Source organism: Stegodyphus dumicola, chromosome 1 (assembly GCF_044657685.1).
Source record: "Stegodyphus dumicola isolate Sdum_Otavi_A_Nest chromosome 1, ASM4465768v1".
NCBI lineage: Eukaryota > Metazoa > Arthropoda > Arachnida > Araneae > Eresidae > Stegodyphus > Stegodyphus dumicola.
The window spans coordinates 101,756,475-101,768,829 of record NC_140768.1 but is presented as its reverse complement, the minus strand read 5'-3'; positions in this window follow the sequence as shown (position 1 = coordinate 101,768,829).

Sequence of the window (12,355 nt, the reverse complement as noted above, 5' to 3'; positions counted from 1 at the left end):
TATATCATCAATTTAAATCTGGTATGGTGGCATGCAGAAATTATGCAATTAAAAATATGAAATTGTAATTTATGAAATAAAGAGCAATTATGATCTAAAGGGTATCAGAACTTACAAAAAAAAGCTTAATATTTATTTGTTTATTAAACATTTATTTCAATGTAAGTTGTTTAAGTTGCTTCGTTTTTTGTAGTTATACTTTCTCTTTAATTCTATAGATATACATAATCTTGAAGTCCTGTAACTGCTGTTTCAAGAATTTCGACTAACTTGTCAATCAAAATTTTCTCATTTTCAGTAACTTCTCTGTCACTTTCTTCATTGTCAGTAGCAGTATTTTCTGGATCTAGAACCATAGTACAGATTATGCTGTTCGTTAATTGATTGATGATTGGGGCATTGTCATTGCACTGAAAAACTTCTGTTGTATCATCTTCATTTATTATCACTTCTGCACATTTCTTTACAAAATCCGCTAACTGTAAAGTTTCACCTTTAATTTGTGATATCTGAAAACCTTCAAATTCGCGCCTATCATCTTCATCGTCCTCGCCATGAAATATGGTAGCTGGCCATAAATTATACCAAGCACTTTTTAACGTATCTGGAGACACATTTCTCCCATGATCTTGCAATGCTCCACTCAGCAAATTTTATGCTAAAATATTTCAAAATTTCTTGAATAGTCCTGCCATTGTTCAAGAAATTTAGCATAGATTTTAAAAATGCTACTATATATTTGCATTTCAGTGCACACACTATTCCGATATTCATAGGCTGAATGACAGACCTACAATTTGGAGGGAAGAATAATATGGATACATTATCCTTCACTAAAACTTTAAGTGAAGCATGAGTCAATCAGGACAATTCAGGACAATTTTGAGTCATCAGATAAACCAATTGAATTCAAATGTTGCTGAGCCTTGTGTATAAAATAATTTTCAAGCCAATCATTCATTAACGCTTGTAATGCTCTTTATTTGCATGATATGTAACGAGGAAAATTATTACTCCTTCAACCCTTTGACGCGCGCAATATTATTTTTATAATTTTTTTAACTAAAAACTCTATAAATTGAATATTATGATCCTAGAGGCAAATAATATATGAATTTAAAAAAATCTACTCTTGCCCATTGTTCTGTGTGTGGTGGTCCCAATGTGAAACCGTCGCGCGTCAAGGACTTCGAAACTTACTGAGGTAGTAAGGGGAAAAACTGACCTTTCTCCGTTCGCATTGCCAATAAATGACGAAATTTATGAATTAAAAAAAATGGATGTAAAGGAATTATATATAATGTAAGAATTGCATTATATATAATTCTTTTACATTATTTTACAAAGTTAATCGTCAGAAAAAATTAAAAAATAAACATTTATGTAATTTTTCTATAGCAGTGAAAATATAAGTACCTACATAATAAGGACGTTTGGCTAAAAACTCGGTAAAATAAGAATAAAAAAAAAAAAAAAAAAAAAAACCCTCTTTTTCTTTTTTTCTTTTTTTTTTTTTTCAAACAACAATTGGCTAAAGTGCAGAATTGCCCACTTATTTGTTTGGTGTAAGAAGAATTGGATTTTTGTCAATTTTCTTTGACTTTTGAAGTGAAAATGGGTCAATGTGTACATGGATAAAGTCAAGGGAGTGCACAATGCCATTTTTGTGCAATTCTGGGACGTTTATTTAAGTGAAAATAGGTCGATGTGAACATGGATAGAGTATGTGCAATTCTTAGAAACGCGCCAACCAGTGGGCGATTCTGCACTTTCTCAGATTTTTTTTTTTTTTTTTTTTTTTTTTTTTTTTTTTTTTTTGTGACACTGTTCAAAGCATGATTTGTCTCTTTGGTACACGCATAGACCCACATTGCATGTTTCACATATGTATCTTCTATGAGGTTTCTTCCTTGTGCTACAAAATGTACACTGCCTGGATCTAAATTTCACTGGTATATGTCGAGTATTATTTAGTTTCTTTTCATCTGGAACATGAAATTTGTGGATTTTTATGTTAATTGTCTTGCTCTTTTTGGCTTTGGTACGGATCATTCGTTTCCCATTCATACTTACTTTATTCATATTTTGTCCCAAAATATTCAGAAAATATTTTTAATTTAAATAAAACTTTACAAAATTTCTATTTTTAATTATAGCAAAGTATATTTACATTAAATTTAAACCACAGGAAATAATTTATAAAATTACAATACTAGCTTGGGGAGCAAGTGTGTTGAGGTCAGAGAAAAGTTTATGGACCTTTTTACTGGGCAGGTGCATGTATTGTTTAGTAATAAAATAACTTTGTGGTTTCAAAACCCTTTATCTATATCTGGGTAAAAATAAACATTCCTATTTGAGAAGCAAGCAAGCTTTGTGACACAATGCTCTAGTGGTGCAGTGGCCGTGTCCTGAAACCACAAAGCAAATGCCATACATATAGAGGTTTTTTTTTTAAATATATGCAGTTTAATTATTGCTATTTTTTATTGTTTATGGTAGAAATCGTGATGTGCGATGAATAACTTTTGAAATTTAAATTTGTTTATATTAATAAAAGGAAGTTTTTTTTTTGTTTCATTGAAAACGAATTTTAAAAGGCACCCGATTTGAAGTACTAAGACCTTATGCATGTATGATTCTGCAGTCATTTTGTGTTATTTAGAGGTAAAAGATCAGTAATCAAGTGATTTTTCACTCAAAAATTTCGGATAGAAGAGAAGAAAAAAATTCGATAATTGGGTGGTTTCTGGACGTGACCACCGCGTGTCAAAGGGTTAAATGATAAGGGGGGGGGAAACGCCGCGGCGCGCAATAATAATCCGGACCTCAAATCCGGACTCTTGCATGTTTTCCGATTATGAAAAATGTGAACTTGTGTGTTCCTGCAGCATTTGCGCACGCTAAAATTGTTAGTCTTGTTTTGAATTTCCACACGTTGCTTTGGACCCTTTTCTGTAGAGGATGCCAAGGTATTTCGTGAAACATTTTGCCAGAAAAGACCACTTTCATCAGCGTTGTAAACTTGTTCTGGAGATGATTGTTCACTAGTAATGAGTTCATTGAATTCAACTGAAAATTGTTCAGCAGCTTCAGTATCAGCTGAAGCATTTTCACCTGAAATTTTTAATTCTCTTATACCATGGCGATTTTTAAATTTGGTTAACCAACCTGTCGAATATGTGCACTCAGTGTTTAAGTTCATTTCTTCATGAAATATTTTGGCTTGAACCATTAGCATTGGACCCGTCAATAGCATGCCCTCGCTGTGATGGTGTCTGACCCATTCAATCATCACTTTGATCGTCACTTTTAGCGCAACAAGCACTTTTTCTGTTATTCATTGCAAGTCGGAATCCACAAAAAATTCAAAAAGTTCCTTTTTTCTTATGTCATATACAGTTGACTTTCTAATGCCATACTCCTCGCATAATTTTTAGATGGATATGCCTTTATCCATTTTTTGCAGTAATTACACTTAATGGACATTGTTTAATGGACATCAAAACATGTTTTTGCTTTGTAAGATCCTTTGGCAGCTCCAGAATTGAAAACTCTTTTCGACATAATCGAAAGTTCAAGGCTTAATTTTTATAAAATTTCTGTAATAATAACAATCTGCAAAAAATAATGAGCTGGATCAAATTAGAAGATTAAGTGGGTGGTAGGTATAAAAGAGGATACTTTCCCATTTTGCCGGTGCAGGTGATAAAGTTGCCAAAAATGGTACAACTGATGCCAAACTTAATATACTTGATGGTAACCTTTTACACCTCAATTTTTAAAACAAGCCGCAGCCATTTCTTATCAGATTGATTGTTTCTTTCAATACTGGCATACATTTACATAGAAATTTTACTAGATAGCTTAATTTTAAGCCCTAATGCCATTCACGGTAATTAAGTCAATTAGGATGCAATCACACAGCTCACCTGAAGGCGAAAATATAGAAAAGGCAAAGTCTAGGGCTAAATTCATCAATTATAATGAGAATGCACTAGCGAAGTAAAGCACTGCAGGTTTACATAATTTCTGAGTAAGCTATTCATACGAATTGAAATAATTCTTGAATTTAAACTTGTGTTCCATATTAAGATTTAAATTGAAATTAATGACGTTAATTACTGAGAGAATAATATTTTTTGTAGCTTAGTTTACGTGAGATAGGATCATGAACCGGTGAATAAGGATGTTGTACCATGAAAGCATAGTAAATTCTTAAATTTATGCCTTTTTACAGATTTATTGTCGTTATTTATTGTCTAAATTTTAAACAATATTAAAATGTTTATGCCTTCAAAGAAAACATTCTTAGAGATTTTAAATGTTAACAAATTAAACATTTGTTAACATTTTTTATGTGTATACAGTCAAAAGTCGTTAATTCGGACACCCATAATCCGGAATGATCTATATAATCCGGATCTCAAAGCTACAAACTTTCTGCGCATGGGCAGAAGACGCGTAAGACCTTTACGGCTGCGAATATGCGTATGCGCATGTGCATAGTACGTTTACGCACGCGCGTTTAATGTATAACGGACGGTATAAGCTAAGCTAAAATTATCTAATTCAGTTAATGTTGCAGATTGCGTTGTTCCTTAATCTTCGAATTGGATCCGGCTTATTATTTTCGCAGACTGTTAGAGCAATTTTATAAAAGTAAGCTTGAACTTTCGATTATGTCAAATAGAATTTCCGATATATATTTACTAATATGTAAAGGATCTACAAAGCGAAAGTATGTTTCGAAGTCCATTAAACAAAAAGTGAAATTGCTGCAAAAAAAATGGATAAAGGCATATCCTTCGTTTCTCTAACCATTCCGAAATCTGTTTATCAATTTCACGCCGCTCTGTGGCGCGAGGGGGGGGTACGCCGCAGCGCACAATGAATTGGAATTTGATCTGTCAGCACTATCCTTATCTTCAGGTCAGATGTGTTTATTTTATTTGGCTTATAATTCTTTACTAAATGTAGTATTTCATCTCGATGTACTCCGTCTTTGATATGGTTTAAATCAAATTCCTCCTCATTATAATTCGCTTCCGATAGTGAAGAAAGTGACACAGAGGTTATTGAAAACGAAAAAATTTCGATTGACAAATTAGTCGGTATTCTCGACACAGCAATTATAGGACTTGAACAGCGGAACTTTGTAACTGAACAAGAAATTATGTCTGTTTATAGAATTAAAGAGAAAGTATTATCACATAAAACGAAGCAACTTAAACAACTTACATTGAAAGAAATGTTTAATAAAGTAAACAAATAAATATTAAGCTTTTTTTTTGTAAATTTTGATACCCTTTAGATCATAATTGTTCTTTATACAATAAATTACGGTTTCATATTTTTAATTTTATAATTTCTGCATGCCATCTTACCAGATTTAAACTGATGATCTATAATCCGGAAAAATCGATAATCCGAAATCGCCGAAGTCCTGACGAGTCCGGATTAACCACTTTTGACTGTACTGTGTGTTGTCACTAATAAAATCTGCTTGGTGAGACTTGCGCCGGCAAAACGGAAAAAGTACCTAAAAAAGTTGAGCAAAAGGCAGAATCGCCCACTTATTTGTTTGGCGCTTTTTACAAGAGTAAGAAGAATTGGATTTTTTTTCAATTTTCTTCGACTCTTTAAGTGAAAATAGGTTGATGTATACATGGATAAAGGGAGTGCGCAATGCCATTTTTGCGCAATTCTGGGATTTTTTAAAGCGAAAATAGGTCGATGGGTGCATGGATATCGAACATGTGCGATTCTTAAAAATGCACCAAGTAGTGGGTGATTCGGCACTTTCCCCAAAAAGTTAATTACCCTTAATTTAGGAGGAAGGTTAATTTCATATATTAGATTTTTTTTACAATCCACGAAAAGGGCTTAACATAAAATAAACAGGAGGCATGAAATTTTTTATCTCTTTCAGCATTGCAGAGAAAATTTGAAATGTTTGGTGTAAATGTCTCGACGTAAAATTCAACAAATAAGAATAGATGTGCTGTTGAGCAGTGCCGTATTATTATGCCATTTTGTCCCACAGCCTCTCTGTTGTTTGCGTATGGCATTCACTTTTGCAATCTATGAAATTATATTTGTAGTTGACTGTAAAATGTTCAAAGCAGGCATTATGCAATTTATCTCACTAATATGCTTGCCAACAATCTGTGTTAATGCTATCTTCTATATTTTTCTTTATGACATCCAATTAAATTTTCTGTGATCAGTTTGAGATGGTAATTGAAAAACATTCATTTGATTCTCTGCATAATCCACCAAAAACCCATTGTGGCGGAAGAACATAGTGAAAATTGTTCTTTCTTCCAATGAAAAGGCTTTTGTCCACTTTGATAATCTTGGTCTTATCTGCTGATTTTCAACATAATCTGAGCAATTAAAGCCGTGGGACATGCTTTGTGCATACAAATTGTTCGAGGCTACATAATGTATTGCAGTTTATCTTCAGTTGAAGTTCACAAAATTCAGTACAGTACAAAGTCCGTAATCCGAACGTCCATTATCCGGAATAATCATTAATCCGGACCTCAAAGCGACAAACTTTGCGCATGCGTGTAGAGAATGCGCATACATTACCCGCATATGCTTTACGCATGCGCACGTTGAAAGAAATATTTAATGAAGTAAACAAATAAGCTTTTTTTTTTTTTTTTGTAAAATTTGATACACTTTAGATCATAATTGCTTTTTATTTCAGAAATTACGGTTTGGTATTTATAATAGTATAATTTCTGCATGCCATCTTACCAGATTTAAATTGATGATCTATAATCCGGAAAAACCCCTAATCCGGAATCGCCTAAATCCCGACGAGTCTGAATTACGGACTTTGTATTGTATATATATCATCTCATGACACCAAAAATAGATGAACCTTATAGCTGTTAGAAAGGGGATTTTCTTGCCTTCAAATAAATTTTGTGTTCTTCATCCCTTCTTTTCATTACAGGATTATTTCCTGTAGTGCCATTTCACTGTTGAACTATTCATAAAGCAGAGTTTAGGTTCTGTTTCTTCAGACATAATTTTTTAACATAAAGGATGGCTCTTTATTTATTTATTTATTTATTTTGAAAAAACTATATTGCAAAATCCTTGGGCTATTAACAATTTGTTAAATCAATAGAGTTGTAAAAAAATTTTAAAATTAAGCAAGTATTTCAATAGCGACATAAAAATCTAGAACAAAAAACACTGTCTGCCCTAAATCTACATGCACTTTTTAAGTAGGTATGTTGGCAAGATTTGGCATTTTTTTGTTATATATTTTGGTTATGATTTCATGTATTCCCTAAAATGTACCAAAATTTATACATAATACATGAGGAAATTCTTTATGTAAAAGTGGTAGTTCAGTATTGCTGTATACCCATAGAAGAGATAACTTGTGTTTTATAGCAAGTCATTATTTAAGAAAAGTAATTTTCATATAAGCATATGTACCAAGAGAGGAAAGTTATACATGTGATTATATGAAATAAGTAACATACACAAATGAGGACAGAAATAAATATTTTTTGTTGTCAAATAAATCTTTGAAGAAGAGACAGTAAATCTGAGAAGTTCAATATCGTAATGAATGAGACTTGGAACCTCCAGTATAAAACTATGAACCGGAGAAAGGAAGCCATTATAACCTGTCTTCAAACTGGCAACTGTTGGCTCGCCTATAATTATTCTCTAAAAGCTGATATTGAAACCTTTTGCTTAAATTGTAATTGGTGTGACAATTGAATAAAGTGCTGTTGTTTTGGCAGACTTTGTGTGAAATTTTCTAATAATTTTCAGATAGCTCATGTTCTTTTTATTGGACATGATTTTAATTTTAATTTGTTTCAGGTTTAAAGTAGCCTGATATAGATTAAAGAGTTTTTTCCTTCCAAGTAGATTTTACATGAGTTCATATTTGAATCCATCTTATAATTTTCATGAATCTGTTTGTCACAGAATAAATCAGTATTCGGTACTTTTCTATTTTGCAAGCACAAGCGATAAAGTCGCCAAAAATTGTACAACCGATGCCAAAAGGAAAATCCTCACTGGTAACCATTTACGCCTCATTTTCAAAACAAGTCGCAGCTGTTTCTTATCAGATTGATTGTTTCTTTCAATACTGGCATACAATTACATAGAATTTTTACCAGATAATTCAATTTTATGCCCGAAGGCCATTCGTGGTAATTAAGTCAATTAGAATGCAATCACACTGCTCACCCGAAGCCGAAAATATAGAAAAGCCAAAGTCAAAAATTAAATTCATCAATTTTAATGAGAATGCACTAGTGAAGTAAAGCACTGCAGTTTTACATAATTTCTGAGTAAGCTACTCGTACGAATTGAAATAATTCTTGCATTTAAACTTGTATTTCAAATTAAGATTTAACTTGAAATTAATGTAGATAATTACTGAGAGAATTAGATTTTTGTAGTGTCGTTTACGTGAGATGAGATCACTTGGGGGTCACATGCTATGAAACGATGAATCAGTATGTTGTACCGTGAAAGCATAGTAAATTTTTAATGTCTTTTTACAAATTTATCGTCTTTATTTATTGTCTTTTTCCAAAATTTCAAACGATATTAAAATGTTTATGCTTTCAAAATAAAAATTTCTTAGAACTAAACATTTGTTAGCATTTTTTATGTGCAAATTGTGTGTTGTCGCCAATAAAGTCTGCTTGGCGAGATCTGCGCTCTCGAAACGGAAAAGTACCCAGTATTCATTAGTATCTGATCTCTGTTGGTTTTTAAAGGTTTCTTTTATTTCTTTTCAGTATAATATTTTCTATGTCATTAATGTATTACAGTAAGAGCTCGACTATCCATGAGTTGACTAGCTGAAAAGCTAACTAACAGGAATAATTTCAGTTTCAGAATTTGTTTTTAAACATGAAATTAAGCAAATAAGAGATTTTTAATTTTGTTATAAAGCTGGAAGAGGACTACAATTCAAATCAAACACAACTGTCGCCAAACAGTGGGATTTACCACCAGTAATGGCTAAGTGTGATGTAGCACTTTGGCATACTTGTAAGTTTGATTAATTCGGGATAAGTCAATTTATTAAAAAAAAAAAAAAAAAAAAAAAAAAAAAAAAAAAAAAAAAACAGTATATATTATCTGCTGTTTATCTGTCTTTAAATTGCATTTTAAAAACATTTATTAAAATTTGGGTCTTGTCTTTAATGTAACAGCATTCAAGTATTTTGAAATTCACAAGATGCTGAAATTAAGAAAAGTGTGACTTATGTGAGAATGGATAAACGCTAACTGTTTAGTGTGAAAAATTATGACAAGCGAATTAACTTTTTATATGTTATGTCTTTGACTAACAAAGTAAAGACCAATCTGTTGCTTCAAACTTCTTGTAGAATGACTGAGGCAAGATCTCCAGCAATTTTCGTGCTCGATGAAATTTTGTAATCGAATGTGACGTCTGTGTAGGTGTTTATGTATGGAATGCTGTTTTCTTTTTTTCAAAATCTAAATAATTCATATGTAGGCATTAGTTAGGTTCATATTAAATATAATGTCTCATTTTATAATTTTAATTTGAACATTTTTCTTCTGTGTATATGCTATCAACCATTAATTGCAGTTTTTATATGCTGAATTACCCAGAATTCTTCATTTCCCAAGCTGTCTAGATATTTGAGATTTTATTGTATTGTAAATTTTATTCTATTGTTTAACAAGGTGGGGTAATTTAACCACATGTTTGGTAAATTATAGCCTCAAAGGCTTATAAACTTTCAGGTTATGTCCCAAAAATCCATCAACTACCTAATTGGGATTCATACATCTGTAAATTCAGAATTGGCTGTTTTCTTCTATGGTGAAAAAAAACAGCCAAAAGATATATTTCTTCCACTTAAAGTGAAAAAGTGAACAAACTTATTAGTACTTCCTAATTATTCACCCTCTTCTCCCTAAATGTGACAGAAAAGTATTTATGTGGCAAATGTATGTGCTTTAACGATAAATTTTTCATCTTTTTTTTTGGGGGGGGGGCAGTATCCCATATCAACTCATATCTCAAAATCGATTTCAGATTTCTTTATTTATTTTCAACTTGAATAAAATGTTTAAATGAGTACAGGATTTCAAATATTAATTGTTTCTGAAAAGGAGGTATAAATGATAAATGTATTTTTGCAGAAATTAATATTATAAAGAGAAATCCCATTTTAGTACACCTACAATTATTATTATTGCGAAACATTTTTTGTTCTTGCTAAGAGTAGTAAAAATATCTTCAGCATAAACAGAAATATCACAATGTATATATTGTTATGTTATTTTCTTTCTTTGGTACGTTTGTTATGGGGTTCGTGTGGATTTGGAGTGGATAATGAGAGCATGAAGATCAAAAATCGATGAAGATTTGTGATCGATGAAGTATCAAAATACTTCTTCAATCTTGGCTCATTCTGTTTCTCAAGAAAAAGTTCTTCATTCAAAATGCTAGATATAGGAAGGGTTACTAGGACTTTAGAAGTTTTCTTACTGTTGGAAATTGTTTACCATTACACACATGCAGAGCTTCCTCGGAAGATGTTTGTGATTTTCTTTTCAAAATGGCTACTGTGTGTACCGCAGTTCAGAATACCCCAGCGTTACAAGTTTACTGCAACAGACATTTTCCTGGTATTTTTGTGCTAAATTTTGCTTACACCTTGAGCTTTTTAGAGTTAATTTGAGAGCAGCTACCATGTGGAAGAAGGCACACGAAACTTTTTAGAAACATTTAGTGTTTTAACAGCCATTCATTAATTTCATTTATAACATAGTCAAGGTATGGCAGAACAATTTGAAAGTAATCTTCTGTGTTAGTGGGCTTTACAATGAATCATTGGCTGTGTTTTTGGCTATTCTGAGTATAGTGATTTCAACATGCAGATCACCACAAAGTTTTTGCTCTGCTTTAAACTCATGTCTGAATATCTCCACATCATTACTTCTCATCTCACTCAGAACAGCTACAATTTGTTCCGTAAATTGTATTGCTGAGGATATCTCTGTCTCTTCTTTCTATAAAAAATTACTCAAAGAGAGCTTGACTGAAAATGCTTCGAGTAGAACATGAAGCCTACGATAAACTCAGATCTTCCAATAGCACATTCCAGATAACAAATCATAACAACAGTTTCTCTCCATTGATTTATGTTATCCACAATTTCTCCCACTAGGTAAAAAAAGATCTGAAAACACATCATATGCATCATGCCTTCAGCCCAGCAACTTGAATGTCTCTAAATCCAGTGACTCGGATTAATCTGCTTCAGACATTTTTATTTGAATCGGGCATCATTTTATGAATTGTTGCTGTCAGAGCACCTTGCCTTTTTGCAGGTATTGAGAAAACTATATATTACAGTTATCGTGCTAACACAAATCGGAATTACTCTCTCAGAGCAGGCATCGAAGACAGTAAGATTTAAACTATGGGCACTACAGTGTACTTATAATTCAAGGGAATATAGCTTAGAAATACAGGCTTGTGCACCTGTATAACAGACACTCCTAATTCTTGTCTCATCATATCCTATATCTCTTAGATAATCCAAGTTTTCTTTCCATACTTTTCAGGCTATCTAGGAGAAGCTGTATTCTCTTCTGTGCAGTCATGGATGGGGGAGGGGAACTAAGAAAATTTCACAAATGTGATGTTCAATTTCATCAAAATACCTAGCACACATAGAAAGTTCCTCTATGCCTGCAATACATGCTGTTTCATCATCTAAAAACTGAGAAGTACTAAAATAACCTTTGTCACTACTTGATCTCTTATATAGTTGCCACATCACTTAACAGTTTCATTTTGAACTTTCGGACTAGTATATGTATAATTTTGTCCATGTTTTTTTTTTTTTTTTTTTTTTTTTTTTTTTTTTTTTTTTTTAAAGTTCAACCAAATGAACAGGACCACCTCTGGCTCTGTATCTCAGATGAGCTCTAAATTTGCCTTCATTAGCTTTAGATTCTGATTCTATTGACATATCCAGTGGTTCTGAATCTGTGTGGCTGCAAAGAAATAATCATTGCTTGCCACACAAAATCACAGTGTCAATTATTGGTTTTATTTTTCTGATCTTTTTTCATTTTCCATTCTGATGGACACCTCTGTAGCAGCTACTCTCATAGCTTTGCCTCAGAAAATCACAATCTCAAATATTGGCTTTACTTTCTGACCGTTCTCTTGGATTCTTTTTTTTATCACAGGAGAGTCCAACTGAAAATTTATTGATTCAACTTTTCCTCTGGCAACATCCAATAAATATTCTGCCTGTAATGCAGAATTTTTGTGACACAATGTAACCTCATGTTTGTTGAA